The 20,088-nt window shown below is 43.1% G+C and overlaps 1 protein-coding gene across 3 annotated transcripts in view; it reads left to right on the top strand.

Moving 5' to 3' along the window:
• The window catches only part of NKIRAS2 (NFKB inhibitor interacting Ras like 2), a 158,947-nt gene that overhangs the window by 45,286 nt on the left and 93,573 nt on the right, over window positions 1–20,088 (top strand). The window contains exon 1 of one of the 3 annotated variants that reach the window (XM_086924148.1): window positions 12,853–12,904. The exons of 1 other annotated variant lie outside the window; for it this stretch is intronic. The gene's annotated coding sequence lies outside the window, so the exon portion shown is untranslated. Of the gene's footprint in view, window positions 1–12,852; window positions 12,905–16,927; window positions 17,022–20,088 lie in introns of those variants that run through there. One more of the 3 variants, XM_086924149.1, reaches the window with a different exon arrangement.

Here is a 20,088-nt window from a genome sequence, read left to right as displayed (position 1 = left end):
TACAATCTCTGAATCTTTTAACTGGCGGTAATCTGTTTTTAAAGATGGACAAGACAATTTGAGTGTCATCCGCATAAGATGTTAGTTCCAAAGCGATGGATCTGATTAGCACTGCTAATTCTGACACTTAAATATTAAAACGAATAGGGCTCATTGAGGAGCCCTGTGGGACCCTACAAGGGAGAGCAAAGGACAAAGATTCGTTGCTGCCCAAGGCAACCAATTGTGTTCTGCCAGATAGAAAGGAAGAAACCAATGCTAGTGCATCATCAGTGACGCCAAGAGTATTCAGACGGTTAAGTAACAGATTGTGGTCGACTGTTGTGAACGCTGCCGATAGATCGGGCAAGATAAGGTCTGCAGCACCTCCTACAGCTAGAATTGCTCTGATTACATCTGTAGCTTTTATTAGGGCAGTTTCTGTACTATGCTCTGCCCTAAAACCAAACTGGGATTTATCTGAAAATTATGTTCATGAAGATAGAGTGTAAGCTGGTCATTCATGACTTTTTCCACCAGTTTCGCCGGGAGTGGAAGACGCGAGATAGGCCTATAGTTGTTAGGTTCAGCTGGGTCTAGACTGGGATTTTTCAGAAGGGATAGGATTGATGCCCTCTTCTAGATGGAAGAAAAACTCCCTTGTATGAACATAGAGTTGAAGATTGTGGTTAGATTAGGGCTGGTAATCTCCGGGACCTGTTTAAATATCCTGGGAGGAAGAGGGTCATAGGGAAGGCCGGATTTGGCCTGTAGGATAAGAGTTGTTATCACATCGTTAGTTACTGGTCTAAATTCTGTAAAAACGGAAGCACTAGGGGATTGCGGATTTACCAGGACCTGTGCATCAGATCTGGTCCTGTTGTCAAAAGTGATATAGATTTGCCCGACTTTGTTTAGAAATTGCTGGGCTGGTGAATTACATAAGGCTTGGGACTGTTCATTCACATTTTTTTTCTGGGAGTGCGGACAATTTGGTTACCACCTGGAAAAGTTAATTAGTTGAGTTTTTTGCTACCTCGATTTGTTTAGCATAGGATCAGTAAGTGTAGAGAAAAAGCAAACAAGCAAAGGAACATGGATTGTTGTGACATACCCTCCAACCAGACAAAGGCCTTTAAATAGTAAAAGAACAGGAAAAGGAAATTATATCACACATCTCATGACAGAAGGGATTATGGACTGTGAAAGTCTGGAAGAAACCAAGGAAGGAACAGCCTTGATGGAAAGGGAAGGAAAAGAGAGCAAAAACCTGAAGTGGCCTGGCTGCAGAGTCACCTTAAAGGGCAGCTGCAAACCCTCGGGCAGGTGACTGCCATTTTAGAGATGAGGAAATAAGAAGTATGAGCCAGGAGCATGAGATTTCTTCATGACCTAGCTATTGTATACCAATGTTTGAAAAAGAACACAGCTATTAATGTTTTTAACATACCTAATGGATTTTACTGATTCTAAAATTAAAATCTTATTTAACTGCAGGTTGTCTGAGAAGTATGAGGCCACTTTTTGAAAGAATTAGAATCTGCATTGCCAAAGCAGATGAAAGAGCAGATTTTGACAATATCTTGCACAAAGGATTATTGTTAATGCCAATCTAGTTGTTCTCTGTGATTCCCTGCATGAATCTGACCCTGAGCTGTACTGGCCGTGTGGTGCCTATGCCAATCACAGGCTGACAAGTTGAGAGAAGACATATTCCAAAACAGAGAAGGAAAGTCTGGCAGTGGTTTGGGTTTGTGAAAGCTTTCACTTGTTCATTTAACAGGAGTCTTTCACTTTTGTGACTGGTCATCAAGCCTCATGTCCATATTTGGCAATCTCTAGACAATGATGCACCCTCATACAAAGAGGTGGGGCTTTCAATTGCAGAATTAGCAATTTAACATTCACAGGCCTGGAAATTATCAGAATCCTACACTGATTGCAGAGGAATACGCTTCCTTTGTAGTCACGCAGATGCATCCTATTGCCTTAGTCAAAGACAACATTATTACAGCCTCACAAGAAGAGCACACACTTGAGGCAGTGCCTTAGCTGGTGACTTCCCAATGAGTTATTGTATTTATCTATTTTGTAGCTTTTTTATATTGTACTAATGTGGCTACAAGAGGCTACTGAGCACTACAGACAAATAATAATGGTGTGACCTTGAGAGAATCAAGACAGATCAGTGCTGTAGTCCCCATGAATTTTCTAGATTTCCAAAGTCATCGTTGATTCTGGCATGAAAGCTAACATTGTTCCTGCTACGAACAAAATATTTTCGACTTCTGGCATTCAACTAGCTGTCAAATCTGAAAGGGAACCTCGTTTCAGAAGTAGAGACTTCAAAGAGTTTGCAGAATACTTTGGATTTCATCACTTTAAGTTTACACCCCTAATAGGCCACACCAGTGGAATCATGGAGCATTTTATGGCCAAGTTAAAGAAAGCAATGCAGGTCTACAAACTCAATAAGTAAATTATTATTTATTCAATTTCAATTTTATTGAATAAATGATTTGGAACTCCTTAGAGATCCACATATATTAACGTAACACAAGAGTAATATAAAAAAAAGAAAACAGCTTATTAAAATAAACAGTATTGACCTAGATTTACAGAGTTTCCAACCAAAGTTATTAATACAATTCTAAAAAACACTTAAATAAGTTAAAAATTCTATAGCAAAAGATCTCATTTGGTGGAGAAAGGATAGCATTTTCTATTATGTCAGACTGTGAGGCACTATCATGACACCCTAGGAAGTCTCCAGCATAATACTGTTTGAATGGAAACTCAGAACTTCTCTTCCGCAACCTGCCTCAGGAGAACACTCTCGCTTCGGGGAAGTGATACACCAAGATAGTCAAGAAAAAGACTGGAAGAAGGAATTTTGAGTAGAATGGAGAAATGTGAGGCACTCGTGATTCTAGGAGGAAGAGCAAGTTATAATCTCTTCAAAATGCTCAAGCAACAATAGCCATTGCTTTGACCTCCAGACATGGGTATGGGCATAACGTTTTCCATGTGCACCATCTGTACTGATGGGCACACTATCACAAATAACACATCACTCGCCTGCAAGCTAAATTAAGACTCCAGTAAACTCTCAGAAAGTGAAGAGCTGTTGGATATTGAGCAAGTGCCTGAAGATACAGCTCACATGGACAACTCTATGCTTGACTTACCCGTGATAATCTCGTTAACTCCTTCTCCTGCTCCCAAACGTGATCTATTCTTGGGCCCTTATACCTTTGGGCTCTCTTTGCTGATACAGACCCATACTGAGTTGTTTACAAAATGGCACCGACCTCGAATGCATCATAATGTTCCCACAGTCACGATGATGATCTGTGGATTTGCACATTAAGACTGAAATATTAACTGGTCACAAGTGGCTTACTAAGACGTTTAAAATCTTTATGCAGAACAAGATTCTGTTGGATTGACCCCCCTGAGCAAAAAAAATGTTTCACTCTGTTGTGTTGCCACCTGGGATTACCGCTCAGTTAAAGTTTATTCCTTCATTATTCATGGATGTGTTATTCACCAACACACTATGCCACCCACACAGTTGGTCACTGTATGCAGAAATATGCAAAATTCTATTATTAATCTACTGTTATTATTGTACTTTCAGTTGCACTGCTGTGTTCATTGGTGCTTTTACAAAAAATGTGACCCTTCTAGATCAATTACAAGACACCACTGCAGTGTTTTTTGTTATACTATATTAATACCGAGGTTCTACTTGGAATCAGGTAACCCTGTTATTCTTTTACAAACTCTAGCAAAAACAGCTACAGGCTTTCTTTGGAATATGCCAAGTGGAGAAGTGTGGCTCACTGGTTAGAGCAGGCAGACCCTGAAGCAGAGGTCAGACCCGGGACCAGGGTTCAATTCCCGATACGGCAGGGTCTTGAGCTCAAATGTCCATGGACTCGATAATTCTCGCTTCGGTGCCTGACCTAATCATGGGTTCACACTCTGCAACTCTGGGCATTAAGCTTGCTTAATCTCCACAACGGCCCCCCTGCGGCGGGATGCCTGGCTTTCACCTTGGGGATGCCCTGTAGGGGCTATCTCACAGGGAAAAGCCAGGACGGGTTCCCAAGGCAAGCGCGGAGATACCCCTTCGGGGGTCGATTCTGGCGCTATATAAGAAACATAATAATAATGCCTTAGATTTCGGATTTATGATTTAAATGTCTTGAACTGCTTTTTAACTTCCAAAGTTTATATTCAGAAGCCAGATTAAAACAAATTATAAACAATTTCCCTGAAAATTCCATGAAACAGAATTCATGCATTTCTCTTCAATCCTATTCAACATATATGAGAGATACAGCAAATATTTCAAGAAGGCAGAGTAATTTGACAATATTAAACAATACAGTTCTCTTGAATGGTTTATTTTAAGAGTTTATCTTCACACTGATTGAAATCCAATATCAGTATAGTTTAACGTCTGGCACTAAAGAGGGAGAGTCTTTTGAACCAACAATAAATCATGCTCATTTGCTAGAAGGATAAAAATGTGCAGTCCTGGTGCAGCTTTGGCCTAATTCAAGCCTAATTATGTAGAACAGTGTGCCACATTGGACCTAGAAATTTTCAGATGTGGGCTTTTAGACAGCGTGTGTAGGAGGGTGCCTATGCCTGGTAGCAGTGCCACCAAATTGGTGTGACTGAAAAGCCAACATTGTGAGGTGTGGCCTTTCAAGAACTAAGAACTCTTTGTAGGATGAGTATTTTTGGTTGGATCACTGCTGCTAATGTGGAAACTTTACTGCCTGAGTGACTTTCGTTATCACCATATTTCTTTTAAAGAGTCTGAGTGATATGTAAAATTTGCGCTACGGTTTTGTTACTTCATAGTTTATGTTGAAAATTAAAAACGTTTTGAGGTATTCCCCAAGAGTTTTGTCTTCTTTAGTTAAACCTGTTTTTGTTGGCCATAGGACTCTGCACGCTTTACTCCTGCAGAGTGGTTAAGCACTTATGCTCTGCCTTACGGACATAGTAAAATTGGCATGTTTAATTTACTTATAAGTCCCTAGTATAAGGGACTACATGTACCCAGGGCCTATAAATTAAATGCTCAAGTAGACTGCAGCACTCTTTGTGCAACCCACTAAAGTAGTATGTAAACATGTCTTTAGGCCTGCCCTTGCACCCTGTGTGTGCAGTTTTAACTGCCATTTCGACATGGCAAAGTAATACTTTTGCTGTTACCACAACAGAGAGCGAGAGACAAGCAAACCAGTTGCACTCTCCCACTGACAATTCTAACTCTGGATCCTCCACTTTATTCCACTCTCTGGATTCCCTCTGTCTCTTGGGGGGTCTACCAGCCGCGTGATTATCTGGGATGGCCCACTCTAACAACACTGCCATGTGGTCTGACCACACTAAGGGCAACAGTCCCGTAAATGCGAGAGATGGATAGTTAGAGAAAATACCATCCAGCATATGGCCTGCCACATGTGTGGGTCCGATTACTTTTTGCCTAAGCTCGCGCTTTTCATCAGGTGACCGTATTGGGATCCGTATGCTCCTCAAGATGAAAATTAAAATCTCCAAGTATAGTGTAGCATATCCTCTTTCCGTTTATTTCAATGGTCTAGTTTTCTCAAAGTGTCGAAGGAAATAGGTAACAGTATCCAAAAGCTATTTTCCTTTAATGTTTACTAATGTATTCTAATAGGGAAAGATGCTCACTTTTATCCTGATACAGACACTCTGAGAACGATAGAGCAAGCAATAATACTTTTAATAAAATTGGTTTTTGTGCCTGCTCATATTTTTTATTTATTAACATGTTTACCATGTAATTTAATTTTTCTATTTTCTTCTGTTAAAATGTATAATATCATAGCTAGTAATTACAATAAGAAAGATACTGTTTTATCTAGTGTGCATTGCATTGTAGCTTTGTAATTCTACTAAACGTGAGCTTATCCACTAAACCAGATCCATAGTGCTCATTGTAAAGACTGAGGACCTCTTTGAGATCAGACCGGTTAATTGTAATATGTGCTTTAACTACCTGTTATCTCACACATCTAAATCATAAGGGTTGTGATAAATATCCACAAATATCAGGGGAAAAATCCGAGAACTTACCAGAACATGAGGATTTTGGTGCAGTAAGCACCATAATCCGCATGTTATTCCCCCCAAAATTGTAATTGGCTGGTATTTAGCTCCCTGCTAAATTCTGACTTACGGAGTCGGATTTGATCAGGTAGGATAAATATCACATCATTTACTGGGCCACTCATAGTGAGGGCTATTGAATCACGTTCGTTTGAGAGAAGTAAGCTGGATTTAAATTGGTCTTTGGAGGTGAACAGTACATGCCTGATTCACAAAGCGAAGTGCACATGTAAGTTTAACTTTAGCTAGGTTTACAACTACACAAAATGTTACTTTGTTGTTGGAACCTTTGTACTTGTGTAATGTTAATCAGGAGTAAATCTAATGCAAACTGTAGGGAGTGACCTCTTTAAGGTCTTGAAAGTTTGTGAACAGCCATAAACCTGTAACTTAGGCCACAAGTATGACATTTTTTTGCACTCGCAAACAGTGCAATTCGGTAAAATCGTCAGTTTGCAAATGTAAAATAGCCTTTAATGATGTATGAAAGGCTTTGTAGTCACAATTTTAGCTAATTGCAAACATTTTGATTACCTAAAATTGCGACTACTAAAAGGGAATCGCGAATTGCAATTCCTTTAGCACATGTATGAAGCATTTTCCAAATGCAAACTGTGAATTTAGCAAAATGCAATTACTATAGACTTCAAGTCGATGGTAACCATGTGCAAACTTTGAAAAAAGGCACAAAACTGCATTTTTCATAGTGCCATGCTTTACATGTGAACATTTACTTTTTTGGGGTGCTCCAGGGTAGCCTTAGAGCCATGTGCATCCTTGGTTTTGCATTACCTAATTTGCAATCACAAATTAGTTAATGCAAAACCATTCAACCTATCGGCCTTTTGGCCCATAGGAGCGAATGGAGTAGTATTACCTAATAGAGATTTATTATTTACTGAATCGCTAATAGGTAATATTAAGGAATCGCTAAATCTTTTGGAATTCCTTAAATAGTTAGCATTTTGCGATTACCAAATACCAATACGGTAAAAATCACTATTTGGAAGTCGTAAAATGCTTATTTGATACATGTGGCCCTTTGTGTGTATTCAGAAATATCTCTCTGAACGCTCCTAGTCAGAGACTCTGCTCTCTGCCCCAGCAGCTCCACTGTTGTGCCGCTCTCCCCTACACATCTCTGTGCAAGTTGGAGTTCAAGGCCCTCCTCCACCCACAGGCTCCTGCCTGCGCCTCGTCCCTGGTGGTCCAGTGGGAGAGCCTTGCTCTTCTGCTGATCCTCTGGTGTCTGTCTTCGTGTTTGTGCCATTCGTTTTTTTATTATTGTGCCATTCATTTTCTGCCTTTAATTGTATTTGTCTCTGTACCTGTGCCCTTTATTTGTGTCCTCCTTCCCATTTTTTTATCCTCATTTTCCCGCCGCTGCTGCCCTCGCGTCCCCTCCCCCTGCCGGTTCCTGCCTCCCAGCTGCACTTCCCTCCCCTTTCCCTATTTAATGGCAGCCGCTGAGCCAAAGGCAAGCCTGTCTGCGCCCGGACTGCTACCAGCGCCAGGTGCCCTGGTTCTCCGACCACCCACCGCTCCGACTCAGTTGCCCTCCTCACACTCAACCCTGGAAGGAATAACAACTGCCAGCTGTCTACGCCGAACACCACCCGTGGGCAGTTCTCCTGCCCACAAACCTTCACCATACTCCGCACCCCCCAGTGCCGGCACCCTCCCAACGGATGCTAGCACCCCGGAAGCCCTGAGGTGGATCCTCCACAACGTGCTCCCTGCACAGACATGCTGTAGAGAACTGGGACCTCCTCGACACACTCTCGCCAGACGTCGCCTTCTTCACGGATACGAGGACCCACCCCCACCTCTGCCCTCAACATCACCACCGCAATCCCCAACGGATACAAGATCCAGAGGGAGGACTGCCCCAACCGCCCGTACCAGGGCTCGCTATTGCACGCATCAGCTTTCTCAGACACCACCAGCGACCCCTCCGTCCACCACCAAACACCTCCATTTCCAGATCCAGACCAGCCCCAGAATGACCCTGCGCAACACCCTCGCCTACAGACCCCTCGGACCTTGAACCGCATTCACCACTTCCATCACCAACCTCATTGCGCCTCACGCCATCACCTCCATGGACTACATACTCATCGGAGACCTCAACTTCCACCTCGATAACTTCAGCGACCCCAACCTCGCCAGCCTTGGACTGAAACAACATGTCACCACCCCTACTTACAAGGCAGGACACACCCTCAACCCAGCCTTCGCAGTAGGCAACAACATCCACTTCAGCCACACCATGCAACCCCCCTTGGACGGACCACCACTGCCTACAATTCCAAGTCTACAAACCCACTGCCCCTAATCCTGCACCATGTCCTCCGTGAAGGTACTGGAGCAAGGTCACCGAGGAGTGTCTAAACTCCACCCTTAACTACGATGCTCCCTCACCATGACCGACACCAACTCTGCAGCCAAAGAACTTCACATATTGATCACCAACTGCGCAGACAAGCTCGCCCCCCTCTGCAACCTCAACGGACAGCGCCCCAGGAAGGCCACCTGGTTCACCGCCGACCTCCAAGAATCCAGACACACCTGCAGACATCTCGAAAAGAATTAGAGAAACAGCAAAACTTCGGAAGACCGTATCATATACAAGAACGCCATGACAGAATACCACCAACTCATCAGATCCACCAAAATCAATCCATCAATCAATCATAGCATTTGTAAAGCGCACTACCTACTCGTGAGGGTCTCAAGGCGCTGGCGGGTGGGGATGCTGCTACTGCTCGAAGAGCCAGGTCTTGAGGAGTCTTCTGAAGGACAGCAGGTCCTGGGTCTGCCGTAGGTGGATGGGGAGGGCGCTCCAGGTCTTGGCGGCGATTTGGGAGAACGATCTACCACCGGAGGTTGCTCTTTGGATACGGGGACTGTGCCCAGGGCGAGGTCGGCAGAGCAGAGCTGGCGAGGTGTGAGTTGGCTGTGGTGAGGGACGTCGAGAATCAGGCGTTTAGAGGTGTTCTGGATGCATTGAAGCTGTTTCAGGAGTTTGGCTGAGGGCGTTTCCATAGTCCAGCCTGCTGCTGATGAGGGCCTGGGTGACCGTTCTTGTTGTTTCGGTGGGGATCCACCTTTAGATCTTGCAGAGGATGCAGAGGGTGTGAAGCAGGAGGAAGAGACAGCGTTGACCTGCTTGGTCATGGGGAGGGTGGAGTCGAGGATGACCCCTAGTTGAGTACGTGGTCGGTGGGAGTTGGAGCTGTTCCCTGTGCGGTCGGCCACCAGGAGTCATTCCAGGCCAAAGGGGTGGATCCTAGGATGAGGACCTCCGTTCTGTCCGAGTTCAGCTTCAGTCGGCTGTTCCTCATCCACTCGGCGATGGCTTTCATTCCTTTGTGGAGGTTGGTTTTGGCGGTGTGGGGGTCCTTGGTGAGGACCTTCATTCGAAACAAAATCCACGCCAACAAGGCCAAGGAACTCTTCATCATTCAGGAATTCACCAAGCCCCCCCAGTGAAGTCACGGATGTCACACCCTCCCAGGACCTCTGCCACAAACTCGGCTCCTACTTCCACATGAAAATGAGATCTCTCTATGACAACTTCAATGAACAGACTCCAGGCACCCACTCCACTCCTCTCCACAGCAACAACAACCAGCCCACCATCTCCTCCTGGACCCATGCCACCACCGAAGATACGGCATCTACCATGAAAGGCATCCATTCAGGAGCCCCCACAGACCCTCCTGTTCTATGCACTTCTTCCACAGAGCCACCGCCACCATTGCAACTGAGCTACGACACACCATAAACGCCACTTTCGAAGCCGGCACATTTCCCGACAACTAGGAACGCACAGAAGTCAAGCCCCTCCTCAAGTAGCCCTCATTAGAACTGACAAAACTCAAGAACTACAGACCCATCTCTCTCCTCCCTTTCACGGGCAAAGTCACTGAGAAGATCGCCAACGGCCAACTAACTAAATTCATCAAAGATAAATCCATTCCGGCCCCTCCCAATCCGGATTCCGCAGCAACCACAGCACTGAGACTACCCTAACCGCCGCCACAGACAACTTCCGCACCCTCCTCGACCTAGGCCACACCTCTCTGCAGCCTTCAACACAGTCTCCCACCGCACTCTCACCGTCAGACTCCACAACGCAGGCATACATGGAACCGCCCTGAACTGGCTCCGCTCCTTCCTCACCGGCAGAACCCAAAGAATCAGACTTCTGCCCTTCCTCTCCGAACCCACAGAGATTAACTGCGGAGTACCCCAAGGATCATCGCTCAGCCCCACGCACTTCAACATCTACATGGCCCCCCTCGCCACCATCTTCAGACAGCATGGATTCAGCATAGTATCCTACGCTGACGACACCCAGCTCATCCTCTCCCTCACTAAGGACCCCCTCACCACCAGACTCAGTTTCCAGGAAGGAATGAAGGACGTCGCATCCTTGATGAACAGCAGCTGCCTAAAGTTTAACTTGTAAAAGACTGAAGACCTTATCCTCGGACCCTTCCCCTCTTCATGGGACAACACCTGGTGGCTCACCGCTCTCGGCAGCCCCCCAACCCCACCGAACTTGCCTGGAACTTCGGCATCATTCTCGACTCCTCCCACACCATGATCCGACAGATCTAGCCGTCGCCTCCACTTGCTTCAACACCCTCCGCAACCTCTGCAAGACCTTCAAATAGATCTCCCTGGATCAGAAAAGACCCTCACCCACACACTCATAACCAGCAGACTGGACTACGCCCTCTACGCTGGGATCAACAAATCTCTGCTCTGCAAGTTTCAGACCATATAGAACACCGTAACCAGACTCGTCCTCCGCACCCTCAACCCCAATATCTCAACAAAAGAATCTCCTTCTAAGTACCTAAGAGAAACCTCTGATCCGTCGACGTCGCCCTTGCCGAAACCCTGCGCATCCACAGAGCCAGAACTGGTGGAAGTGCCTTTTCTTACATCGCGGCAAAGACCTGGAACAAGCTCCGGATCAACATCAGACGTGGCCTCACTCTTCACATCTTTATGAAGACCCTCAAGACCTGGCTTTTTGACTGACTAGAGCTGCACCCCCCACCCCCAGTGCCTTGAGACCCCTACCGATGAGTAGCACGCTTCACAATTCACTGATTGATTGATTGATTGAACGCTTCTCACCAGACAAAGAGATTTTGCTCCGAAATGTATGCTTGTCCAGGGCAGGAGTAATTTCCTGTCCAGAATGGGACAATGAAAAAACACAGTCAAACTTTGTTGAGATGTGGAAAAGGCGGTTTCTCAAAAGGGATTATAAAAATCCATAGAGAAAAAACACACCTTTTGTATTTTCCCAATGCACAATTATACAATGTATTCAATCCTGCATTGGAAAAATGGAGACTCCAACAAAGGAATTCTGGTACTTCGTTGTTTTTTTGGATGAGAGTTAAGAGAAAACGTAGATTTGTAGTTATACTTTCAATTTTGTAATAGAGAAGATTTAGGTGCTGCAATCTCAATTTCCTTTCGTTACTAAACCGTTTCCCTCTGGTCAAATCTCTGTATTGCACAATAAATCTCAAGCCATGGTCCCCACCCGTATCTAGTAACTGTAAGCAACGAAGACCACTTTCAACTGCAAAAAGTTTGATGGAGGGTCAGAATTCCTAAATTCTTATTAACAGGATAAAGTTTTAAGAAGTATGCCAATCCTTAATCACTTTTACGACAAGTAAACATTTGCCAATTGGCAGCTCTTCCACCATAAGAATACCCACAAAGATATACCTTCACAACATCCCCTCTGCCTTTTCCACCCAATTTATGTACCTGACTTCAAATTATGAGTGCACCAAATTCTCTTATTTTCAGACTGCGTTGCAAAAGTAATATCTTGACTAGGACAAATATTTACAGGATGGAGAAGAAAAGAAAAGAATTATATGAGGTGGATTTTCACTTAATCATAATCAAAAACGGATTCGTTTTCAGCAGGTGGCAAAACCTGTAACCCAAACAAAAGTAATTTTCTGAGGCCTGCAAGAGGAGGAACTGTACCAAAACCTTGGTGTGAGTCAACAAATAAAAAACAGATGAGCCCCTTAGTTCAAGTTTAATAGATAAAAAAAATTATAATTTTAAATCCCAAATGCAATTTAATGCAAAAAGCAGAAGTATTTTTATTTCTGTCATGATTTGTGGTGAATTGATGCACGCTACATTAATTCACCAAAGACATTTTCTAAATAAATGCAGGTTACATTCACACATCACGCGCAGTATTAAAACATACATCATCTCTCCCCTCTTCTTGAGGGCTATGTATTCTGTTTTAGCTAAAACCTCTGTCTGTCAGTCTGTCTGTAGTATATGTATTGTCTGCTTGTGTAAAGGGCCCTAAATTCACTGGTGTGTAGTGTTCTTGCCCCTTTCCGCTAAAAGGTGTTTCTCAGGAGTGAATTCTGTTTCTGGTGTCTCCTTCCATGGATGTGCGTCGCTGATGCCCCGTTTTTAATGCCACCCTCTGTTTATTTTACCACTGAGCGGCTCCTTGAGCAGATTCCTTTGATGCTGTGTCCTTAAACCCGTGTACCCAGAGCAGCTGCAGTCACCCAGGGTAGCCTCTGTGAGCTGAAGGCAGAGGCTTGAAATGAACACTAGAGGTCGCTGTGACCAACGAGCTGTCCTCGGTAGGTCTGTCTTGCGCAGGCTGCCTTGTTTATGTTGTCACAGTCTACGGAAAGCAGGAAGTGTTTTATTTACGAAAGGGGCAGCAGACAAGAGCTGGTTGGTAAGTGCATCCTTGCCTTCAATCATTTGTGGCACACTGTCTTGGTTTTGATAGTCCGGGATTCTATTTCCAGTCTGTTACTATTATTGTTTTCTATCATGTGAGTTCGTATAATACTACGTAAATATAGGTTGACTCGGGGATTTAGCGAATTTATGCTACACTGTATCAGATCGCTATTAAACATGGCAGACAGTAAGAAATCGGCAGAAGCCTATACCTACCAATTTTTCCCTTTGCTAATGTTTGACATTTCGTTTTTTACGTGTCCGTATGTGTAACATGTCAGTTCCTTTTGTGTACTGGATTGGGGTTGTGTAGTGCACGCCTTTATCAACTCTTGGCTTTCAACTGTTTTTTTCGAACTTTAGAGGGGTGACACTTTGAGGGACACTACCACCAGTAAAACAAAGCATAATTTTAGCAAGCATTGACAATGCCAATAGGCTTCGGCAGTCCAAGAGCTATTGTCTTTGTCAATGTGTTTTAGTTATGTGATTTGAAGTGGAGTGGATGCTTGTGGTGTTGAGTTGAAATATGTATAGTGTAAATATGTGGCATTGTGCAGTTTAATTATGTTGCATGTTGTGGATTTACGTGGAGGGACATTGGGTGTCGTGGAGCGGCATGTAGTGGAGTGGAATTGTGTAGTTTAATGTTGAATTATATTGTGTGGATTAAGATTATGTGGTGTGGAGTGGAAATATGTGGGTTGGAGTGGAATTGAGTTACATTATGTGTAATGGAATTATGTGGCATGGTGTGCAGTGGAATCATGTGGATAGTAATTATGTGGTATTGAGTGTACTGGAATTATATGGAGTAGGATTGTGTGTCATGGAGTGTAATTGTGTGGAGTGGTATTGTGCCTTGTGGAGTTACATAGAGTGGAAATATTTGGCGTGGTGTTGAATTATGTGGCATAATGTGGAATTCCGTGGTGTGGATTAGATGTATGTGGTGTGTAGCAGAATTATGTGTTGAGGAGTGGAATTATGTGGTTTGGTGTGAAATTATGTGGGGGAAAGGAATGTTGAGATGAAATCTGGGGCATGGAATTGTGTGGCATTGTAATTATGTGGTGTTGCATGGCATTATGTAGAGTGTAATTTTGAGGCGTGATGTGGAGTTTTGTGACGTTGAATTATGTGGTGTGGAATTATGTAGCATGGTGTGTAGTGGAATTATGTGGAGGGTAATTGTGTAGCATGGTACATAGTTGAATTTTGTGGAGTGTAATCATGTGTTTTGGAGCTAGGTGGATAGATGCAGAATGTAATTATGTGGTGTGAAGTGTAAATATATATGTGTAATTATGTGGAGTGGAATTATGTGGATTTGAATTGTGTTGCTCAGAGTGTAATTATGTGGTGGGAGTGGAATTAAGATGCGTGAAGTGGTATTATGGGAATGTAAATTATGTGGCATGGAGCGGAGGGAAAATATATGAAGTTGAATGTGTTGTATTGTAATTATGTGGCATTGAGTGAAATGGTGTGGAGTGGAATTGTGTGATGTGAAATTACGAGATGTTGAAATGTGTAATGTGTAGTGGAATTATGCGGTGTGGATTTGTATGTTGTGGAATTGCCTGGAACTTAATTGTGTGGCATTGTGTTAAATTATGTGGGGTTGAATGCTTGTCTTCACGGGCCAGCTGACTGTGGGGTGCCGTCTACATTGGTTGGATATATTGTCCAGTCATCTCTGCAGGGTTTAGCTTGCAGTTGCCTTGGAATACATTCAGCATATCTACTGCAGTGCTGAGGGAGCCGCCCTCATGGGAGTTGAGATAATGTTGTTTATGTTTTTTGCCTTCTCATCCCCTTAAATTGCCTAAAACAGTATACGTGCTGTTCAGCAGCTGTTTATACCTCCCCTGTGAGGGCTGATGTCTTAAAATGACTCCTGCTCGGGCCGATGGATTTATCACAGCTTAAAAGTTTCAGCGAAGGCTCTGCTTGTGATTAAAGGCGGCTCGCCGAGTACTCTGTATTTACTCGGTGAGCCCGTTTTAAACTTTTATTTTCTTGTGGAACATGTCGCTAAAAACATACTAGTAACGGATTGTGCCAGTGTATTTGTTTTCTCTTGAGGATCTATCGTGTCAGAAAAGGGGGTTTGGAGCTTTGAAGAGAGGGGCGCCATTCAGAGATAGAAAGTATTCCACAGTGCAACAATGAAGGGTTTTATGAATAATAGAGGACAATTTGTAACTGTTTCTTGCTTTCATTCAAAGTCATTAGGAGGCGAGGACAACTTTTGTGATGTGGTCAAATCGCTGAGCACATGAAACCAGTTAAAGTTTAGCATTTAGCGTTGCCTTAAAGCTTGTAATGTTCATTTTTAGAGTCCTAATATTCTTGATCTGCTCTCAGATTGACATTTCTGATTCATGACTTGCTCTTTCCATACAAAGTAGACTTCTTGATTGCAATGAAAGCCAGACAAAGTGAGGGCAGCACCATATCCTTTTCAGATCTCCTCTTACTTGGCTACAAAATATTTCTACAAAAAACTAACCCCACGAGTGACTTTTACTAAGAATGGTGAAAGCTTCCATTTTGTATTCCTGGAATATTTTCTTTGCCAAGTATAATCTGTCACCCGAAATCACTTCAGATATTGTTCATTTGTTTCGCCGTCTGGAAGCAATACTAGAAGTTATTGATTTCTCCATGAGCATCATAGCTGACGTTATTATTGCTAGTAATCCAAACTGTCATATCAGGTAATTGTAAATATTCGTTTGCCAGAAAAATTAACCTAGGCCCAAACATATATCCAGTTTTAACAAATTGAGACTATCTCTCACTGTCTTCAACCTTCTGAATTAGGGTTCTTGCCTGACACTGCTGGTGACAGGTTGCTTCCTCGCACTGCATCAAGGAAGAAAGCACCCGAAAAAAGAAAGCAGGATTAGGACTCAAGAAACAGAAAGTGGTGCAAAGGTCAGGCAGGAAGGTGAGAGAAAAAGAAGTAAGATGAACAACAGTAAGAACATATAAAAAAGAGAAAACACTATGCTGGTGGTTCCTGCAGGAAACAAGTAGGAGAGGAAGTGCCGATGGAAAGGGGATTTTGTGTAGTGGAAAAAGGCAGAAGCTGTGTGACCGTAACGGCCAACACGGAAGGAGGATGCAGGAGCTAACGAAAAAGAAGTGAGCAGCGAGGGCAGAAGGAGGTCATATTCATAAGCTAGGTGGAGACTCCTTGACCCATCCCGGGAGGTGGCCTGTTCCTGCCACGAGTCGCGAGACTCTAAGCCTTTCTGGGTTAGTGACTGCGGGCAAGGGAATATTAAACTCACAGTGGGAAGAGGAAGGCTGGACCAAGAATCATTTCCATTATTTGTTCATTCATAGCACTAATGCATGTTTAAGCAGCACTAAATTGTTATTGGTGGTGGGTGAATACCGTAAAGGAAGGAATGGTTTCCAGACTAGATTTTGAAAGTTATGAAGAGTGAAATCAGGGTTAAGTTCCGAAGCACTTCAGAACACATCCCAAAAGAAAAGTATCATCCTAGCAAAAAGACTGAAAATAGAGAAAAATGCAATGAAAGAAATGGGTTGAAATAAATCATGCAACAAGGAGCTAGACAAATAGAGAAACAAGGGAAAGTAAAGAAATTAATCGAGGTAGAAAATTAAAGACATGGGGCCTTATTACGAGTTTGGCGGTCCGTGGACCGGCGGAGGTGGTCTAACTGTGTAGAGCTCGGCTCTCCGACCGCCGTATTATGAGTTGGAGGATAGGTTTTGCAAAGACCGTGGCTGAACCGCCAAGACTGCCAGCAGACCTCCGACCACCAGGTTCGCGGTCCAAGAAAGGCAGCCACCATAGAGCAGTACAGGGGGGGTCCACACTGCCATCCGTATTACGAGTTGCCTTTTTCATGAGCTGACTGTGGCTGTCCAACGCCCTGGTTTAAGGTGGCGGTGACGAAGGGCTTGGGGTGTGTAATCACCTCTTTCTTGTTCTTCCAGGAGGAGTCTGACGTGGATCCCTTCCTTCAGGTCCCCCTTCACTGTTTGTGGCGATCTACACTTGAGTCCTTTTCGTGCCATATACCCATTGCCAGGACTGCCCACCTGGGGCCGGACTCCGGCAATGGGTAGGTGGTATCTTTTTTACATGTACAATGCATATGTGTGCATCCGAATGCACACGGGCATCAACATATTTGTGAAAGAACTCACCACGACTGCCAGTACTATGGGCTACTGGCGAGCGCAGACACGGTTCTTGGGCGTTCGAACTGTGAAACTCGTCATTAGGCCCTAAATCAGTGGTTCCTAACCTTTCGACTATTGTTGAGCCCCTCGAATTCGGAGAGCCACACTAAATCATTGTTGGAATCCAGGTACCCCCATAGAGTCATTACTGGAATCCATGGATCCCCCTGAGTCATTATTGTAATGGGAATCCCGACCTAAGCATTCTCGATGATTTGAACCACAAAGCAATACACAAAAATACAGAAACAAGCATTCATCAAACAAATACATAAATGATGAAACATTTTATTTAATTTGTAGACAAATACAAAAAAGAATCCACATTTGAATCTAAATAGGAAGGCTGTAAATTTTCTAAATTCAATTGAGGCCACGCATTCTTCCATACTATATTCTGTTTGATGCACTAGCACTGCTCCCACAAATCAGTCTGAAGACAGTAATTTAATGTTTAGTCTCCAATTTCAAATTCCTTCACATTTACAGAATGTTTTACAATTTTGTTTTGTACAATTTGCGTCCTTATTTCTATACAGTGTATTAATCTTTTAATATTATTTGATTTTCTATAAGCCATCACAAACCCACCGAGTAGGCTTCGCGGACTCCAGGTTATGAATTGGGCTCCCGGTTTTATGGTATTTATTTAATAACATTTCCATCTGTATTCATCCATATTTATGTTCTGGCTATCTTATTGGTATTTATCCATATATTTTTTCTGTGTTTTGAGAATAAATGGAGTCGTAAAATTGTATACTTCCACATTTATTTAACTCTTCAACATGCACTCATTCATGGATGCCTGTCACTGTTTGGAAAATTAAGCAGCCACGTATAACAAAACATTACACTCACAAGTACATATTAGCGTTATACTAAAAATATATGTTAACATATGCCTATTTAAGTAAATTTCATCCTGTTTTTACTGTCCATGCTGTCGATCTGCTCAGCCGTTTCCTAGAATTTCTATAAGACAGCATGGAGAGGCTCTCACAAAAAGCACAATTTTCTGCATCTTTCTGCGTTTGAAAATAAATGCAGACAGGAAACACATTGCTTTCTGTCTGTAAAAACGGAAAACCGGAAGTCTTAGTTATGAACCACTGGACTAGATAATACATTTACCTGATACGTATATTCGCTTCTGCGGGACATGAATACCTGGGATGAGTTTGATGGTGGTGTCGCTTGAGTCCAGACCTCTGAAAAGAAGGAATACAAAAGAGAAGTATTAGAACTGTGTATCCAGGCAGAATAAGACTTTTGGAACCAGTGAACTGATAATAAGTTGCTAATTTAATTATTCCAAGAACTAAATGGAAATTCAAGTAAATGAAAGTCTTTAAAGATTGCACCATTTCTGGAATTAATTCATTTAAATAGAGATGGGCAACAAAAAACTCGTAGTTTACCACCTACTTCAAGTAGGTGGTAAACCATTTGCAACCGGAAGGGACCCCTTCCCCTTTGTGAATGGTGCGCAAATATTTTTCAAGGTCAGGCAGTGGTCCCTCCCTGCCCTTAAAAAAATGAAACATAGAAATGTAATTTTCTTTTTTAAATACAGCCCGTTTTCCTTTAGGGAAAACGGGCTGCATTAAAAAAAAATACTGCTTTATTGACTAAGCAGTCCCAGACATTGTGGTCTGCTGACCCCAGCAGGCCACCATCCCTGGGAGTGCTAGCCATTCCCAATGGGGGCGCAAATTGCAACAGCCTCATTAATATTCATGAGCCATGAAATTTGCACCCCCATTGGGAATCACAAACAGTGTTTGAGACACTGTTGTACGATGAATATTGCGACTCGCAATTTGTCACAATTTGCGAGAAGCAAAATTCAATGGTCATACATCTGGCCCCTCGATCTTTCCTCATATATGTGTTACCAACAAGACATGACATAACACTTCACAAATAAATAGTTCTCCTAGAACTCCTAAGATTCCCTACTAGCAATTAAGAAATTGGATTGAATGCAGAGAGGAAAACATTAGATACTTCTCGACTTTCGACGTGTATGATACGAAAAGTACAAAATATGTTTACTTGTCAACAATTTCCATGGTCCCAAAACAAACACAGCTGAAGTAGCCTTTGGTGTTATTGATTAGCTGTACTGCCCGCATCTAAAACTGATATAATAATAAGAAGTATTATTAGTTATAACAGTAATGATGTGTCTACATGCCCTGTCATGTAGGCGGAATTGCTGATTACTATGACAACTCATAGTGAGGTCTGATCTTTCCCGTGCAACTCACTCAACCACTTTCACTGTTTTTACCCCAATAAGCACACGCCTGTTTGACATTATTCTAATGTAAACTATGTTTTCTTTTAAGTACGATATTTCCAACAAAGAGGATTAGAGAGGTAATTCCACAGCTTTTTCTGATATGTCTTAAGAATGCACAGCCCTCAGTTGGGGATTGCAGCCTGTCCCTGTGATACTGATCTGAGGGTGCTGTGGGAAATGTAGATATTGAATTTCTTTTGATCGAACAGGGATACTTGCTTATCAAGCGCACAATGGATCAAACAAAGAGGCTTGGCTGCATTTTTGGAGGGACAGGAATCTTAAAGCCGGGTTATCTTGCTTCTGGCATCTTAGATGGTAGCGAACATAGCATGAGGTAGTCTAGAAGTTAAAGTTGGTGTACTGTATACTCATCAATCCTGCACTAAATCGATTTTGTTCTGCCACTATCCAGGTGTATGTACGTTCTTTTAATTGTGCAGATGTGGCCTGAGTTACTTGCTCTGCATGTTATTACCTCACAGTTTGTTCCCTAAACCAAATCCCTCATCTTTTTTTCTAGATTCCAAGGTAAAAAGTGCATTTTCCAGCGTTCACAATTTCAGTTCTGTTTCTTGAGCATGGTGCAATGTTCATTCCCAATGATTATTTTTGAATGGTGGTGCAAACCTTGATTC

Source organism: Lissotriton vulgaris, chromosome 5 (genome assembly GCF_964263255.1).
Source record: "Lissotriton vulgaris chromosome 5, aLisVul1.2, whole genome shotgun sequence".
NCBI classification, from domain to species: domain Eukaryota; kingdom Metazoa; phylum Chordata; class Amphibia; order Caudata; family Salamandridae; genus Lissotriton; species Lissotriton vulgaris.
The sequence above is the reverse complement of the archived record's forward strand: the minus strand, read 5'-3'. Positions and strand labels throughout refer to the sequence as shown.